Here is a 16212-nt window from a genome sequence, read left to right as displayed (position 1 = left end):
GTCTGCAACCTGGTGCGGGGGTATCCAGCAGGTCCTTGTCAGAGGACCGCAGGGAACGTGACTGAGTGTAGGGGTGGAGAAGATCTGTGAGGTATTGTGGTGAGAGTCCATGGAGAGATTTTTAGGTGAGCAGGAGGATCTTGTAGGTGATGAGTGACTTGACTGGCAACCAGTGGCGCTGTTGGAGGATGGGAGTGATATGCTGCCAGGGCTTGGTGTGGGTTAGAACCCTGGCAGCAGAGTTCTGGATATACTGGAGTCTGCTAAGGGCCTTGGTGGGTAGTCCAGACAGGACACCATTGCAGTAGTCCAGAAGGGAGGTGACAAAGGCATGGATGAGTGTCTCAGTTACTGAATGTGTGAGTGAAGGCTGGAGTCTTAAAATGTTTCTGAGGTGGTAGAAGGCAGACTTAGTGATGTTTTTGATGTGGGACCGGAAGGAGTGAGTGGAGTCCAGGATGACGCCCAGGTTGCGCACCTCATGAGATGGAGCAGCCATTCACAACCAGGGCCAGGTCTCCAATTTTCCTGAGCAGTGGTGCAGGGTCCATCACCATGAGTTCTGTCTTATTACTGTTGAGTTTGAGTAGGTTTGTTGTCATCCATGATTTGAGTTCCTGCAGGCAGTTGACAAGTTCTGTGGGTGGGAGCTGGGAAGTGGGGTTTGTGCTGATATAAAGTTGAGTGTCATCAGCGTAGCAGTGGAAGTTGATCTAATCTAATGCATTTAAAAACCTTCCATTCTTGTTGACCGTGAGTGGGCATCAAGGAACAGCTGTCATTTCAATTTGATACATTTTCAATAAATGGCCATAATAGTTCCCTGTGTGGAAGAATAGTTAGAAAAAATATCTCACTTTCAGTATTGGAGCTTATTTATAGTACAAACCTTGCCAATGAACTATGAGGACAAAAAAAACGAATCACAAAATAAATAAATAATAATAATCGTTAATTTATTGTTATCAAGGTAAAATGTGCAATTAATCGTGATTTTGATTTTAGGTCATATCGTGCAGCCCTAGGGCTTTGCTAACATTGTTAAACTTCCCTGCTTACTTTCCCCCCAAGAAAGATCTATTTTTTTTTTTTTTTTTTTTTTTTTTTTTTTTTGTCCAGTCTGTACAAATAATGAGGTACAATAGCGGTTTGAGTGCCCACAGACAGCTACAATGGCTTTTCTCCATTTCTGTTTCAACAACATCAGGAGAATCTAAACACTGATAGGCTTTCGCGACACAGTGTCAAGCAAATTTTTCTTTCAACTCACAACAAGGATACGATTTTCTCGTATTCGTATCTTTGCACATACTTTGTATGTAATTGTCCTGCCGAAAACGCCTTGGTCTGAACCCTGCATTATGGGAACACATTTTGGCACATTGTACAAATTCTTTTGTTTTGTTTGTAACTCAAACTTTGCTTTTTTTATGTGGTTTGACAGTGGTTGACATGTGCTTGCAGAATAAGATTTTGAAATAATCCCATATTATATGTGAAAATTGGCCCATGCTGCTAAACTATGCCATCTTTGGAGTGCTAGTTTGCTGGACGTGTGTGAATGTTTTGATTAGGTTAGATTAACTGTATTATCCCTACGGGGAAATGGCTGGTTCCCATGGAAGTGGCGAGAGGCTTTGTCATTGTTCTGCTGTTCAATGTGACTGGTTGATTTCAGTGTGCCACAGACTCTCACCTCCTTCAGTTCATTTCAGTGTGTGCTATGTTCGCAACCCTCCAGTATTAATACAATGCTGTGTTAGCAGATCAATCCACCATTATGCACACACATTTGGACAGTTCAGCACACATTCAAGCAAAATCTGTCTGATAAACTGTTGATAATAAACGGAGAAAAGAAAGATCTCACAGCGATGGACTATCAATATTAGAAGCAGAGACATCTACTTTAATAATCTGTCTCCAAAGAGATAAAGCAAAACACAAATTATTAATTCATCTCCTGCTTTTTTTGTTACTTGACAAGACATTTGCTAGCATAAGATATCCGACAGGAACAGACGGAACGAAGTAGAATCAAAACAGTTTTCATTCAACTCCAGTGCCCACACTTCTTCTCGTAACAGATAATACTTTGTCAACAAATACAAATGGAGAGCTCAGATCAGTGGGCAGAGTCTTTATTTCAATCCGTAACCTCTCGTAGATGCGACCGTTAAATTCACTACCAGATAGAAGCAGGACAAGCTTGGCTCCTGGAGTCTGGACAGGACTGGGTCCACATAGCGTTACTATTAACATCACACTTTATAGGACTTTTGTCCAAGTAACCTATTTGCAAGTTGTAGTAATTTGATTTTCACTATTTACGACCAACCGTAAACCCCGAAGTATTCAATTTACAGTGATAGAAAAGCAGCAAATCCTTACATGAGAAGCTGGAGTCCGTGAATGTTTGACATTTTTGGCTGATAAATGACCAACCCTGCTGCTCTGTAGTAGTGCACTAGAGGTCAAAATGACTAGGAGGGTTGAACATCACACAGGTATTGCACACTGGGACCAAACTCAAAGGACTGTGTGGAAGAAATGGATTAGTTTCTCTGGGAGCATCTTGCTGTGACAGTTTTTTTAACACCAATGTTTACGAAGCCGTAACCACATAAAGTATGTTGAAAAGGTCATGTTGTTATTTAAGACTGTTTCCTACCAAAAGTTACAGCTGCATTGAGCAGTTTGACCATTAACATGTTAATGGCAACTCCTGAACAAAAATAAGTGACATATCCTGCTGTTGACCCGAACACAATTTACATGAGACTGAAAGGCACCTGAACATTCCCAGTGGGAAAACACATGCTCTGTATACTTAATATGGCAAAAAAAAAATTTAAGCCAAGATAATGGGTCATCAGCCTCTCAGAGCCACTGTTTTCTGCTGGGCTTTGCCTTTCTGTTGATCGGCTCTCTGCTCTCCTGCTCAGCTTGTTGGTCACGACTCGGCCCCTGTCTGAAGTTGAACAGATGCCAAAGCCCGGTTGACTCCAGGAGCCTTTGAATTAATGCCAGTTATTTGTTGTTGTGATATGATGGGCAATATATGGAAGGAAAGTGGGGGCTTTTGCTGGATCAAGCTGTGAGAGAGAGTGTTTACTGGAGAGTGAGGCCCCTGTTAACAAGTGTTCCCTTACATTTAGTGAGGCCTAGATGCTAATGCTGCTAGTGCACTGAGCATTGTTTGGTAATAAAGAGGTGGGTGATTTCTAAAATTATGTAACCTAACCTAACTGAAATATAGACAGTCAAAAGGAACAGTTATGTCATTTCTTAGGTGTCTATGTCCTAAAACAATGTAGTGTTTCATTGGCTTATGTGTATTAGCTTTGCTACAGTTTCTAGCATAACTCTGTAGTTTTCCAGCTAGTGTAATTTCTTTGCATCTGCTGCACAGGGGTAGATGGAGCAAAAATGTAGCCCATATTATTATTATTTTTATTATTATTTATTTATTTATTTTTTTTATACAGTAGGAACCAATTTGATTTAACAACCATTGAGTCTCTGGGGTGGGAAGACGTTGAAAGGCTAAGCTCTCTGGCTTGAGTTTCTTGTGGTATTCAGTGGTTTTGCAACACACACACACTCTCCCAGCATCTGAGGTAGCAGTGCATTGCAGTGTAGTAATGCACCCACTCTCCTCTATTTTCCCCCCTGGTTGATCCTTTAGTCAAGCAGGCTGTGGTCTTGGCCGGTGGACTGTGCAGTGGTCTTGGCATGTCACAAAGGCTTAAGGTGGCCTATTGTTAAAAGAATGCTGAGCAGGTTATTTGGCAGGACAACATTTTCCTCTGTTTCTCTGGAGAAGAGCTAAATGCTTAGCTGCTCCCCCGCACACCATGCACCAAGTTGGCAGCTGTGCTAAATACTGTGGAATTAGTGGTCATGTGTCTGTAGTCTTGAACTGTCAGTGAACTTGTGACTGCCAAAGCTTTCATAAAAACAATTGACTTCCACCTCATGGCTCTTGTTTTACACAGTTTATTATGTACACTTGTACAAATTAGGCCTAATGCAAATCCTACTTTAGTTTTTGTTAACACTGAGGATGTCACGAGGGGTGGTGCTGTATTGGACAGTATAGTAACAATAAGGTGTTTGTAATGTTTTCTCATATACATGAATGGAACAGAATATTAGAAATAGAGCTGCAAAGATTAATTGATGAGTTGTCAAATATTAAATTAATCGCCAACCATTATAATCAGTTAATCAGTTTGAGTCATTTGAGGACGTTATATTGGGCTTTGGGAAATACTGATCAACATTTTTTTACCATTTTCTGACATTTTATAGAACAACTAATCGATTAATCAAGAAAATAATGGACAGATTCATTGACAATGACCATAATCTTGAGTTGCAGCCCTGATTAGAAATACCTTTCAATGCAATCCACCAACCACGGCTTAGAAAATTGACAGAGTTCTGTGAGAACAACTGAAAATTACAACCTTCATGAGGATCAAGACCCCAATGCCGCAACACTTGCAGTCTATACAAGTGCTTGTTTATTATGAAACTTGTCCAAAACGTATTGGGCATTTAATAGCCCATTGTATGTAATTCTGGAAAAGAGCATGATCGAAATTACTTGAAAGATATCAAATGCCATTGGCTTTCACAAGAGGAGTTGTTCCTCCTTGATCCTAGCACTAATAATTGCAAGTGAGGTTAATGTGGGGCACTCTGGAGGGTACGTGTAATGTGTTTATCCTGTGTGTGGATGTATACACGCAACATTTGCATTAAAAGCATTTGTATGCCACAGTGTGAAGAGCAGAGAGGAAGGAGGCAGGATGCTATTGGCGTGCGTGCGTGCGTGCGTGCGTGCGTGCGTGCGTGCGTGCGTGTGTGTGTGTGTCCCATCCCAACACGTCTGGCCCTGCAGCTGCAGCAGAGCTAATTTTAGCCCAGAATATGTGCGTAGGCCTCAGTTCCCCTCACCCAGCCTATGAGAGATGAGGGAGAAAGAGTAGCCAATCTTTTACTCCCTCCTCTGTGCACCTATATTTCTTTCTGTATTATAGCCTGTAGTAAGTCTTTTTCATCCATTTTCTATGTAAAAACAGGCAATAGGGGTCATTTTCCAGGGCTGTATTTGCTATTAATAAACCACTTTCTATTTCTGTGCAGACAGCCTACTCCGCTGGTGAGTGGGTGGTTCTTGTTACGAATGAGAGAAACACAGGGATGGAGATTACAGCTGACTGTGGTCAGGTATTAGAGTTAATCCCTTTACCTAGGGGTGTGTCTGTGTGAAATACAAATGTACGACCCCCATACATTCTCATCCAATTCAATTTTATTTATAGTATCAAATCATAACACGAGTTATCTCGAGACACTTTACAAATAGAGTAGGTTTAGACCACACTCTACAATTTACAAAGCCCCAACAATTACAGTAATTCCCTCAAGAGCAAGCAGTGCGACAGTGGCGAGGAAAAACTCCCTCTTGGGAAGAAACCTCGGACAGACCCAGGCTCTCGGTAGGCGGTGTCTGATAAGCCGGTTGGGGATATGATGAACAGTAGCAATAATAGTCACATTAATAATGGAAAAGTGACTTCAAACCACGTTGTCAATTGAAGTGTGTGTGTGTGTGTGTGTGTGTGTGTGTGTGTGTGTGTGTGTGTGTGTGTGTGTGTGTGTGTGTGTGTGTGTGTGTGTGTGTGTGTGTGTGTGTGTGTGTGTGTGTGTGTGTGTGTGTGTGTGTGTGTGTGTGTGTGTGTGTGTGTGTGTGTGTGTGTATTTTCTGATTGGTGCCGTTAAATGGCCAATTTAGAAAGTACAACATATTAATTATTATAAATGCATATGCATCCACCCTGCTTAAGTGTCTTTGAGCATGGCACTGAATCCCTCCTGGTCCGTCCTTGACCCTGTGATCTGACCTTCCTGTTGGAAGAGGTTAAATACAACAACCAAAAAAAATCTCAACAGAGATCAATAAATTATCACACTATCATTGTTGGATATTTAGTTTGTCATGGTCACAGCAATCAAACTTAAAGGAAGGACAGCGTCAGAAGTGGCACAAACGGGGCCGAGCTTGCTCAAGCTCAATAATTCATGGCTGACTGAGCTAAGCTGACCTTGGAGAATCCCCAGTGTTGGACTGTTGAAACCTGGCACTGCTCATTTAGGGCAGAGAGGAGAAGTTGAGACAGACGGATACAAACCCACACAGTGTATTTATTTATTTTTTAGTCTCCTTTTTGGTGCTTCTTTCCTACATTTATGCATGCAGGTAAAGAGAACATTGCCGTTCTCTTTATCACAAAGACCATTCTTTTGTGCAAGTGTACACGTGTACCTGTACGTCTGCTGTTTTCTACGAGATTTAATTGTGAAATGGCATAAAGAAACTGTCCATAGCAATCAGGCACACGAGGCAACTCGTGTTGTTTTTATGGCTAAATAAATGGATCCTGACTTGCAAACCCTTCTACAGTCTGGATTGATTTTCATATTCAGCTATGGTTTTCATTTGTTGCTTTGGAAATGGAAATTCCCTCCAGTGGCATTTTTTTTGTGGTCAAATTGTCACTACAATCATAATAGCAATAAGCACAGGCCCATCATGCTTTGCTAAAGTAACAGGGGCTGAAATCCGATTCCCTTTTTCCAAAATCTCTTTCTAATCTAATGGCACAACAGTTCGCCACAAATAATCATGTGTGGATATCAGTATTTATTACAAGTTATGGTTCTGTGCAACCTAAACAAAACATGAAAACGCAAAGTTTTTCAGCTGTGGTGCAGCAGAGGGAAACTGTGGGCAGGTCACACCCCTTGTTTGGAGGTTTGCAGCAACTGTCTTTTGCTCAAGGTTTAATACATTTATTTACACATGCTCAAAAGTAGGGCTGGGCGATATGGACCAAAAGTCATATCCCGATATATTTTGGCTGAATATCGATATACGATATATATCCCGATATTTTTTTCCGCAAAGTGAGAGCAAATGTTCAGTCAAAGCCAAAATCAAATATGACATGTCACAAGTAGTTTCATAGAAACAGTTGCAAAATCAAATAAATAATAAACCGGTTTCTTCACCTGGTTCATGATTAAATGCTCAGCTGTTCAAATAATAAAATGTAAACCTAAATACTGTATAACAGGAGTACCTTTTTTGAAATCAAAGCTCCATATTTGTGATTCGTTCCAAAGGTCAATTAAGCTTTTGATATTAATATAATCTACTTTGTTCAAAATGTAATGCCTCATGCCTGTAAGCCTAGGTTTATAGTCCCATTCTTCCACTTGATACTGCTTCCACTTAAGTAAACTAAAAGATGAACTATCGACTACAAAACAAAGAAACTAATTAATGTGTTAATACAAAGAATATTTATTATGATCGGTTCACAGATCTGAGTCAAACGGAAACTTCACCCTTCTGAACTAAGAGTTTCTGCTTCAAGGTGAAGTTTAAAACAGACTGAAATGTCCAGGCTCATTCCTCCACTATTTATTTCTGTATGTATTTATGCGTTACATGTCATTTTAACGGGCACTGAGCTCCAGATCCTGCAGCCGCAGACGGTCTCTGCTGCCCGCTGTAGCTTCTCTCCGTCCGCCTGCCGCCGCAAACTTAGTGGAACTTTCCGCCGATATCGACATACAGGTCGTCCTGGACTACGTGTAAGATCCTACCGATCACCACTCTGTCTTTGGCTGGTCCGATCTGGATCAGTGGGGACCGGCGCAGCAGCGAGGCAAAGCTGTGTTTTTCCCGGGAAGAGACGCTGCGGCCGGCCACGGAGCTCTCAGCCTCCCGCTGCCGCCGGAGCTCAGATTGCTGGTCGAAGGCGGCATACATAATCATAAAACACATTGTCACCTGTTAAATGTTATTCATTGCTGTTTGTTCTTTTCATTTCCTCTATCGAACATAATTAAGCAGTACAAAAGTCCGGCATCTTTAGCGTTGATCTGAATGCTTCGGACCCCTGTTCCAAGATGGCGGCGGTTTTGACGTATGTTTAGAACCTCAAGGCGACATCTGTGTATATATCTATGGGAGCAAGGATCACATTTGAACTATATCGATATATGCGATATGGTCTAATTCCATATCTCATTTAAAAATATATCGATATATTTTTTATATCGATATATCGCCCAGCCCTACTCAAAAGTATTGCACCCAGTTATCACACCCGCTGACAAAGGCTACTGCAGCATTTGCATTTGTTATAATGAAACAAATGAACACCGTACTTAAAGTATTTTACCCTCCAAATGTTCCTAAATTTGCCCAGCTTTGATGGATGTTGTGAACACTCACTTCCAGTTTCATGTTTAGAACTGACACTGACACAAATTGTTGTATTTGTGGGTAAATAAAATGTTTTGTTTTCTTTCCATCATGTAGCAATTGCAGCCATGCTCAAGAGATGCGCTCTTTGCAACATTGTACCCATAAGTGTTGATCGTGTCAGATATTTCAGTAGTTTTTTAAGTCCCTTAACAATGGCTGCTCAACAGTGGTTTATTCAGAAGCCAAAACAATCAAACTGCCAACACTGGCAGGGAAAATGGAAAAAAGAAGAAAAAAGAACTAATACAAGTTCAGTGTTGATTGGTTATCTTTGTAACATAAAGAAGTTTGACAGACCATCTATTTAAATCATCCATGTCTGTCCTCTTCCCCTGTCCTGGGTGCGGCAGTGGTTAAGAGAGGTTCTCTGTACTTTGCAGGGCTGTAACCTTGTGTATGTTTACATTGGTTTAATGAGTCACTTAGTCCGGGATACTCGTGCGATTCATTTGTCTGTAATGAATGATGAGCATTGTTAGGTGGTTGAGAGAGCCCCCCATTCGGTACTCACTTGAAATAAGACTCCTGTTACTAAGCTTGTAGGCTAAAGCTGCATTATGTCGTGCATTGTTCTATATATTTTCTTCTTACCAGCACACTCATCAGTTGTACTTGAGCCTGCCACCTACAGTAAGTTATAGGGGTGTGACGAGACGCTTACTCCACGAGACGAGACACATCACGAGATTGGGTTCACGAGAACGAGACGAGACGAGATCTTAAAATTTTTTTTAAAGAAATCCTCAATGATGAAATATATGAATGGAAAATAGTTTTTTTATTAAACTGAAAAATCACAAAATGCAAAACAATTTAGGTGCCTTTTGAAATCAACTATTAATGATGAATGTTATTTAACTTTTTTTTTACTATTTTAATGAATCATATGCAGTAAAGGACATGCAAACACTGCAAAATGTTTTGTATAAAATCTACCAACTGGCTTCTGCCCTGTGAAATCTAACTCTTTTCCACAAATCGAACATAAAAAAACAGTATAAATAAAATAAATGTGTAAACAACAGAAAATGTTTAAATGCAAACAGTAAGTGTATCAATAACCAAAGTACTGCTCTCTCAAAACTACAAGTGCAAACAGAAACAATTTTTTTCTATAAGATAAACTACACAGAACAGCCTAAGATATGGTCATGTTATTTCTCAAGAATATAAGCATGTCGACTATTTCTGGCAGCAGTTGAGACCTTTGGGCAGTAACTATGTCTCCTGCAGTAGAAAAAACACACTCACTTGGAACTGAGGTAGCAGGGATGGAAAGGTATGCTTTGGCAAGTGGAGACAGCAAAGGATATTTAGGAGTTGCCGAAATCCGACATTTTCCACCACAGAAAATGGCCTCCTATCAGCTGCAATGAAAACGCCTATGTCCCTCGTTATTGCCGTGGCTCTTGCACTTACCGGTGGCAGAGATGCAAAGGCTTTTAGAGTTGTTTGGCCTTTTAATGTTTTCGTCATGGGTGCTGTAGTTGGTAGAGAGCTGTGGTGGTGCTGTAAGTGTTTTTGCATAGTGCTCGTGTTAGCCGCGGTATACGGACATTTTTTTTCTTACAATATTTACATATTGTGTTCGTCTTGTCTGTCACTCTTTTCCGCTTATTATTTCCGCAGGAAAACCAAAATGTTTGCACACAAATGATTTAAAAGTGGCAGGGGATCTTCAATAGTAATTTCACGCTCCATCACGCTGACATCACATCGCCTCACGAGACAACTTTTCACCTCGACGAGAAGTCTCGTCACGTTTTAATCTCGCGAGATCTCGTAAAACGAGATCTCGTCACACCCTTAGTAAGTTATTGTTCCGGGAAGTAACATACTTACAGTATACAGAACAGCAGTGTGGGATTAGCACACAAGCGTACTATCTGCCATAGAACTGACTTGATTAGCGTGCTTGTAGTGTTTGTTTATGGAGTTGCACAGCATGTCAATTAGCATGCTGCAGCTGTTGTTAGTCCTGTATGTTCTGGCAGCTGGCAGAGAGGACTAGCTAAGACGGTGTGTGGGTAACATTAAAGTCATGGTAAACGCACAGCAGTGCTGTCCCAACATTTGCCCCTGGCCCAGATTTTAGCACTGACTTGACTGATTGCATGAAGGGATTTTTCATTTGCCAGCTTAGCTAAACAAATACAGTACTTATTGAGTCATGAGACTGCTGAGGTTCCAGGCTCCAATATGAAAATGTATGAATAGTGAATAGTGAGCAGTGCTGTTCCCCTCCCTCATAAGTGCAGTTAGAACAACATGTAGCACTCAATATCCCTCTGACTGGGCTGCTTATTGCCCCTTTTCTCAGTTATGTATTTAACAGTTGCTGTGTGAAAGGTTCCACTGTTTTAGCCTAAAAAATGACACTTTGTACCGAATTTGTGATGCCCAGATGATGACTCCTAATGACTTTGGTGAACCCCTGACCTTTCCTCTAGCGCCACCATGAGGTTGACATGTTTGGGTTTGAATGTAATACTATTGGTATACAGGTCAAAGATTTCACAGTCAAATATCACATAATCTAGATGGATTGACACACAATTTGTACGGACATCCATTTGCCTGACTGCATATTCACTTAGGAACATATTGTGTGTTAACTGCTCGGTTTTGAAAAACCAAATACACAAAATACACTTGTTGGCTTTGTTTCAACCTTGTGCACCGTTGAGCAGTGTGGTTAGCAATGTCATTGTGATTTGGGGTTTGAAGTGCCGTAAACAGGATGGGTTGGCACTCTACTATTCCCTTGTAAACCCCGCCACAGAACAATAAGCAGGTCCTGCCTAAAGGAAGAGCGGCCCTCGTAGGAAAGTTTGCTTATTGTCATTTGCCAGGCCTCATTAGATGTATGACATATTTATCCAATAGTGACGGCTGGCTGTGGAGCACCGCTGTTACTAGACACGCAAATACTGGGATGAGATGGCTGCAGAGCGGGGAGGAATTATGCTGTACTCCCAAGGTACGATTACAGCTAATTATGCTTTGTTGTTACTAGAAGGGGGGACAGAATTGTCATTTCTGTTAGTCCTTTTATTCCTGTTACCTAGCCTTAGCTGGAGGTGTAATGTCTAATTCCTACAGTAGTTAGTATATTGATACTGTGGCTTTGGGTTCAACTTGTATGATAGGGAAAACTCTCATAATATCCTAGGCTTAAGGCAAAAATCGTTTCGATTGAAATTGTTGAAGAAATTGCATGTGCTTTTGATAAAGTGCAATAATTTTATCTCATACTGTATAATTTGAGGCACCTACAAAATGCTGTCTGACTTGTGCAACAATTCAAAGAGCAGTCCACTGCAGTTCAAATGATTTTGTTCTCTTCCACTTCCCTGTTATTCTCTGAAAAGTCCTCGAAGAGACTTTATGGGTGGAGATACCTCCTGCTTTTATCTGTTCCTTATTACAGAGCTGTGCTTTTGAAAAAGCAGGAGAGAAAAACACAATGGGACAAACGTATTAAAGATATCTAATACATTTGTGTGTGTGTGTGTGTGTGTGTGTGTGTGTGTGTGTGTGTGTGTGTGTGTGTGTGTGTGTGTGTGTGTGTGTGTGTGTGTGTGTGTGTGTGTGTGTGTGTGTGTGTGTGTGTGTGTGTGTGTGTGTGTGTGTGTGTGTGTGTGTGTGTGTGTGTGTGTGTGTAAGACAAAAACACCTCCTGAAATTGTTTGTGTAAGTGTTGGCATTATGGATTTAATCCTCTATCCAGCATATTTAATTTTATATTGCAATATTGATATATCGTAATACTTTTTATAGAAAATCTATTCAGGAATTGTTAATGAAAAAAATAACCAAATGGATTGTCGGTTTTGGGCTAATCCAGTAAGATAAATGCCTCATAAATCAAAGCACTTCATTACACTGATGCAAAAATGACATAGAAATCCAATATTACTATCAAACAGCCCTGCTCATTGATTTGTAATATTGCCTGGAATGGCCTTGTACATCAAGAGATATTAAAGGGAGAGATGCCTCAATATAAACGGTGTAGTAGTAGTAGTAGTAGTAGTAGTAGTAGTAGTAGTAGTAGTAGTAGTAGTATTCATCCCGCGTCCCTACCTTTGCTGTATTCCTTCGACCTGGACGTTAGGGGTGCACGATTCAGAAATTGTCACGATTCAATATCAATTTTTGATTCAAAAACGATTCTCGATTTAAAAAAAAAAAAAAAAATGTAGTTACTTTTCCCATGTGATTGGGATTATTAAAAAATATGAATCGATTTTTGGAATTCTTTGAATCGGTAGAGCTTGAATTACGATATGAATGTGAATCCATTTTTTTTGCACACCCCTACTGAATGTACCTTCAGCTTTGAGTCCTACAGAATGAGTCTGCTTTATCTGGCCAAGGAAAATGAATACCTTCTTTATACACATAACTCTATACAGATGGCTAATTTACTTGAGTCTTTGTGATGAATTGCTAATGTAATGAGTCCTTCAGATAAAAACAAGGTTGTGTTGGAAATGCTTACCAGGTGGAGGGCCAAGTGTTGTGGTCCGTCTGCTTTTCATGGACACGCAGCAGAGCAGAGCCGGCTCTCCACAGCGCCTTCTTTTGTGCCACTGAAGACTTGATTCATTCTGCTGAGTAGAGTAAATACTATGGGCGTGGATCCTCAAGATGCATTTTTAGCTAGCGAGGACAACAAGTTGGCCAGCTGACTGTTGCTATGCAACAATAAGAAACTTGAAAATTGACTCCTTGTGCCATGCCTAAAAATAACCTTTTAAAAAAAGCGTTTCTTGAACAATTGCATAGTTATTATGAAACAAAATGCATGCAGGAAGGCTTCTCTGCATCACACTAATGTTCTTTAAAGGAGACCTATTATGCTGTTCCTTATTTTCAGTCATATAGGCTATATAATGTTACAATATGTTGTATGTTCAAATTAAACATGTAGATAAATGTATATATATTTTTTTTAAATCACTACTACTCTTTATATTGTCATCTGCTTCAGGCGCGCTACTGCAGTGTTTACAGTCCACTGCTAAGTGAATGTTGCTGCATGCTTATGCTAGGGAAAGCTGTTATTACTAGCTGATCTTGTTCATTTCTCCCCAATTTCGGATCACATTCCTGCTGGAACACGTTGGGTAGTTTATTGTTGAGAAGCCTTTTTGTAGGTGTTTGTTCATGGTAGAAAGTGCTGCTATACTGTTGTGAGGAAACAGAGACTGCGAGAGCGAAGCACAGATGCGGACACCCGGAAACGCTGACGTGTTCAGAGCAGACTGGGCTTTTTGGGAGAGTGTCTCTGACTGAGGGTGAATGCAGGTGCAGCAGCCGTGGGCAGTATGAGAAACGAAGTGTTTTTTGAACAATGAAGCATGTATACATGTTCTAGTAGAAAAACAAAATACGAGTCAGACGTGAGCATAAGTCTCCTTTGATGTTAAACGTGCACCTTTTAGTGGAGTGCTATGCTGTTGTAGTGACCATCTGTTGGTTTTCCAGTCTACATGTTGTCAGCTGCTTTGTACAATGTCTTGAGTGATTCTCTTTCGTGTAGGTCATGTGCTGCCAAGAGAATTTCCGTTTTTTTTTTTGACAAAACAAGATTCAAAAGCACTGTTTGAAGTGTATTTGTAATTCCTTTCAGAGTCCTCAATCTTTCCTTTAAAGAACAATTGGTTGTTTGGGCTATATAACTTTTTGAAAAAAACGGACAATTCTTGAGAGCCTAAGGTAATGTCATCAAATGCCTAGTTTTGTTTGACCAGCAGTCTAAAACCCAAAGATATTGAATTTGCTATAATGTAAGACGAGAAAAGGCAGCACATTCTCACATGTCCGAATCTGGAACCATCAAATGTTATGTATTCAAGCTATATCGTTTAATGCAGATGACCACTTTTCCTATTATAGTTCTTCCAGTGATAATCTGATTGATGGATGATTTTTTTCTTTTCTTGGTGTTGCAGGTGACCCTCAGTGATAGACAGATGTGTGACACTGTGGAGAATCATTTGCCTCTCCCAGTGGAGATCTGAGTTCTGGGACACTGAGGTAAGCACAGGGGGGGCCTCATATTTTGTATTTCATTGATACTCATGATCACCTGAATCGGGAAGTTCTAGAATTAATTTTCTGCCTTGATGATTTAAATGAATGCACACATTATTTCAATATATATAGATTGTCATTATCAATTATGTAAAATGTTACTCTTGAAAATGATTATGTATTAATCTGAATCATTATGCCAGAAAATGCAAATGAGATTTAAATACAAGAGGTTGACAATTATTCCCCTAATGATCTCATTAAAGGTGCAGTAGGTAAGACTTATAAAACCAACTTTCTGTCATACTTGCTGAAACTGACCCTATGTTCCAGTAGAACTACATGAAGCAGGTAATTAAAAAACAAATCTGGCTCCTCTGGCACCACCTCCAGCCTGTAGTGTGATTTGCAAAAATCCACAGCTCCCTGTTCAGATGCACCAATCAGGGCCAGGTCGGTGTCTAACTGCGTGTCGATCACTTCTTATGCACACGCATTCATTTTCCCTTGTGGGGGGAGGGGCTTAGGAGACCGTTTTGGGCTTAGCGAAAAGTGGGGAGGGACTGAGAAGTTGTTGATGTTCAAATATTTTGGCTAAGTCCTGGATCTTCGCAATCCTACCTACAGCACCTTTTAATGGATGTTTTTTCCTTAATGTTGCAGTTACAGATGTTTTCATTAAGGTTAAGCACATGTTTGTTTCCTCTGATTTTATGTTTTCAACTTTGTCTTTTGAATGCAATTAAACTAAAAAAACAACAAAATAAAACACAATTAGCTCTCACAATTAAAGCATCATGGTGCTATTGACGTATGGAACAATTTAAATTGTGGTAGTGAATGAGCTCATCTTTTACCTGCCACTTTGGTAGTCCCCTGTTTTATATACATCATGAGAGCAAATATAATCCACATTGATTTTACAAAATTGACTTTTTTTGTGTGAATATTTGCCATTGCCTGAAAGTCATAGGACTACAGTTCCCATGGTAACTGACGAGCCTGCCCTGCCGATGGAGAATTTCACTCCAGTGAGTCTTTGACAGTTTGACAAGACAGAGGAAATAAATGAGTCAGCCCTTCATGAAAAGCTGAACAAGCTTACTAAATGGTGACTTTCACACTCACAAAAAGATTTGACTTCCAGATCATCATCTGCTCTGAGCAGCGGACATGATCTCTGTCTTCTTCAGCCTCACAGTAAATCGGATATTTTGCTCCCCTAAGCCTGTTTTGTAACATTTTCAGGCTTATCTACACCGTTCAGAGAGCCGTTCATCGTTTTATGTTGGATTTGTTTAAGTCAGTAACACATACTGGTTTGAAATACTGAAGTGCCTTTAAACTGTTACAGGGTGCAAAAGGTGATCCAAGATAAATGTTTGACTCTCAATGAAGTGGAAATGGTATGAATTTAAAAAAAAGAAGCCAGAAAACTAGTAGTTAGTGTAATATATAATATCAAAGGATTTAATTACATTTTACTTAAGTGCTCATATTATGCTCATTTTCAAGTTCATAATTGTATTTAGAGGTTATATCAGAATAGGTTTACATGGTTTAATTTTCAAAAAAACACCATATTTTTGTTGTACTGCACATTGCTGTAGCTCCTCTTTTCACCCTGTGTGTTGAGCTCTCTGTTTTTAGCTACAGAGTGAGGCATCACACTTCTGTTCAATCTTTGTTGGTAGTCACACATGCGCAGTAGCTAGGTCAGCACTACAAGCCAGTCAGTAGCAGAGTATGAGGGCGTGCCATGCTAGCAGCTAGGCGAGCATTATAACGTGTGTTACAAAGTGACACACGTTTGTCTCTGA

General features: G+C 40.2%; 1 protein-coding gene across 3 annotated transcripts in view; it reads left to right on the top strand.

The window, feature by feature from the left end:
- LOC114564598 (protein FAM126B) overlaps positions 1 to 16212 on the top strand; it is a 45154-nt gene that overhangs the window by 3500 nt on the left and 25442 nt on the right. For all 3 annotated transcript variants that reach the window (XM_028592027.1, XM_028592028.1, XM_028592026.1), the window contains exon 2: positions 14311 to 14395. The gene's annotated coding sequence lies outside the window, so the exon portion shown is untranslated. The remainder of the gene's footprint in view (positions 1 to 14310; positions 14396 to 16212) is intronic.

The sequence above is a fragment of the Perca flavescens genome, chromosome 11, assembly GCF_004354835.1.
Source record: "Perca flavescens isolate YP-PL-M2 chromosome 11, PFLA_1.0, whole genome shotgun sequence".
NCBI classification, from domain to species: Eukaryota; Metazoa; Chordata; class Actinopteri; order Perciformes; family Percidae; genus Perca; species Perca flavescens.
This window is presented reverse-complemented; position numbering and strand designations above follow the sequence as displayed.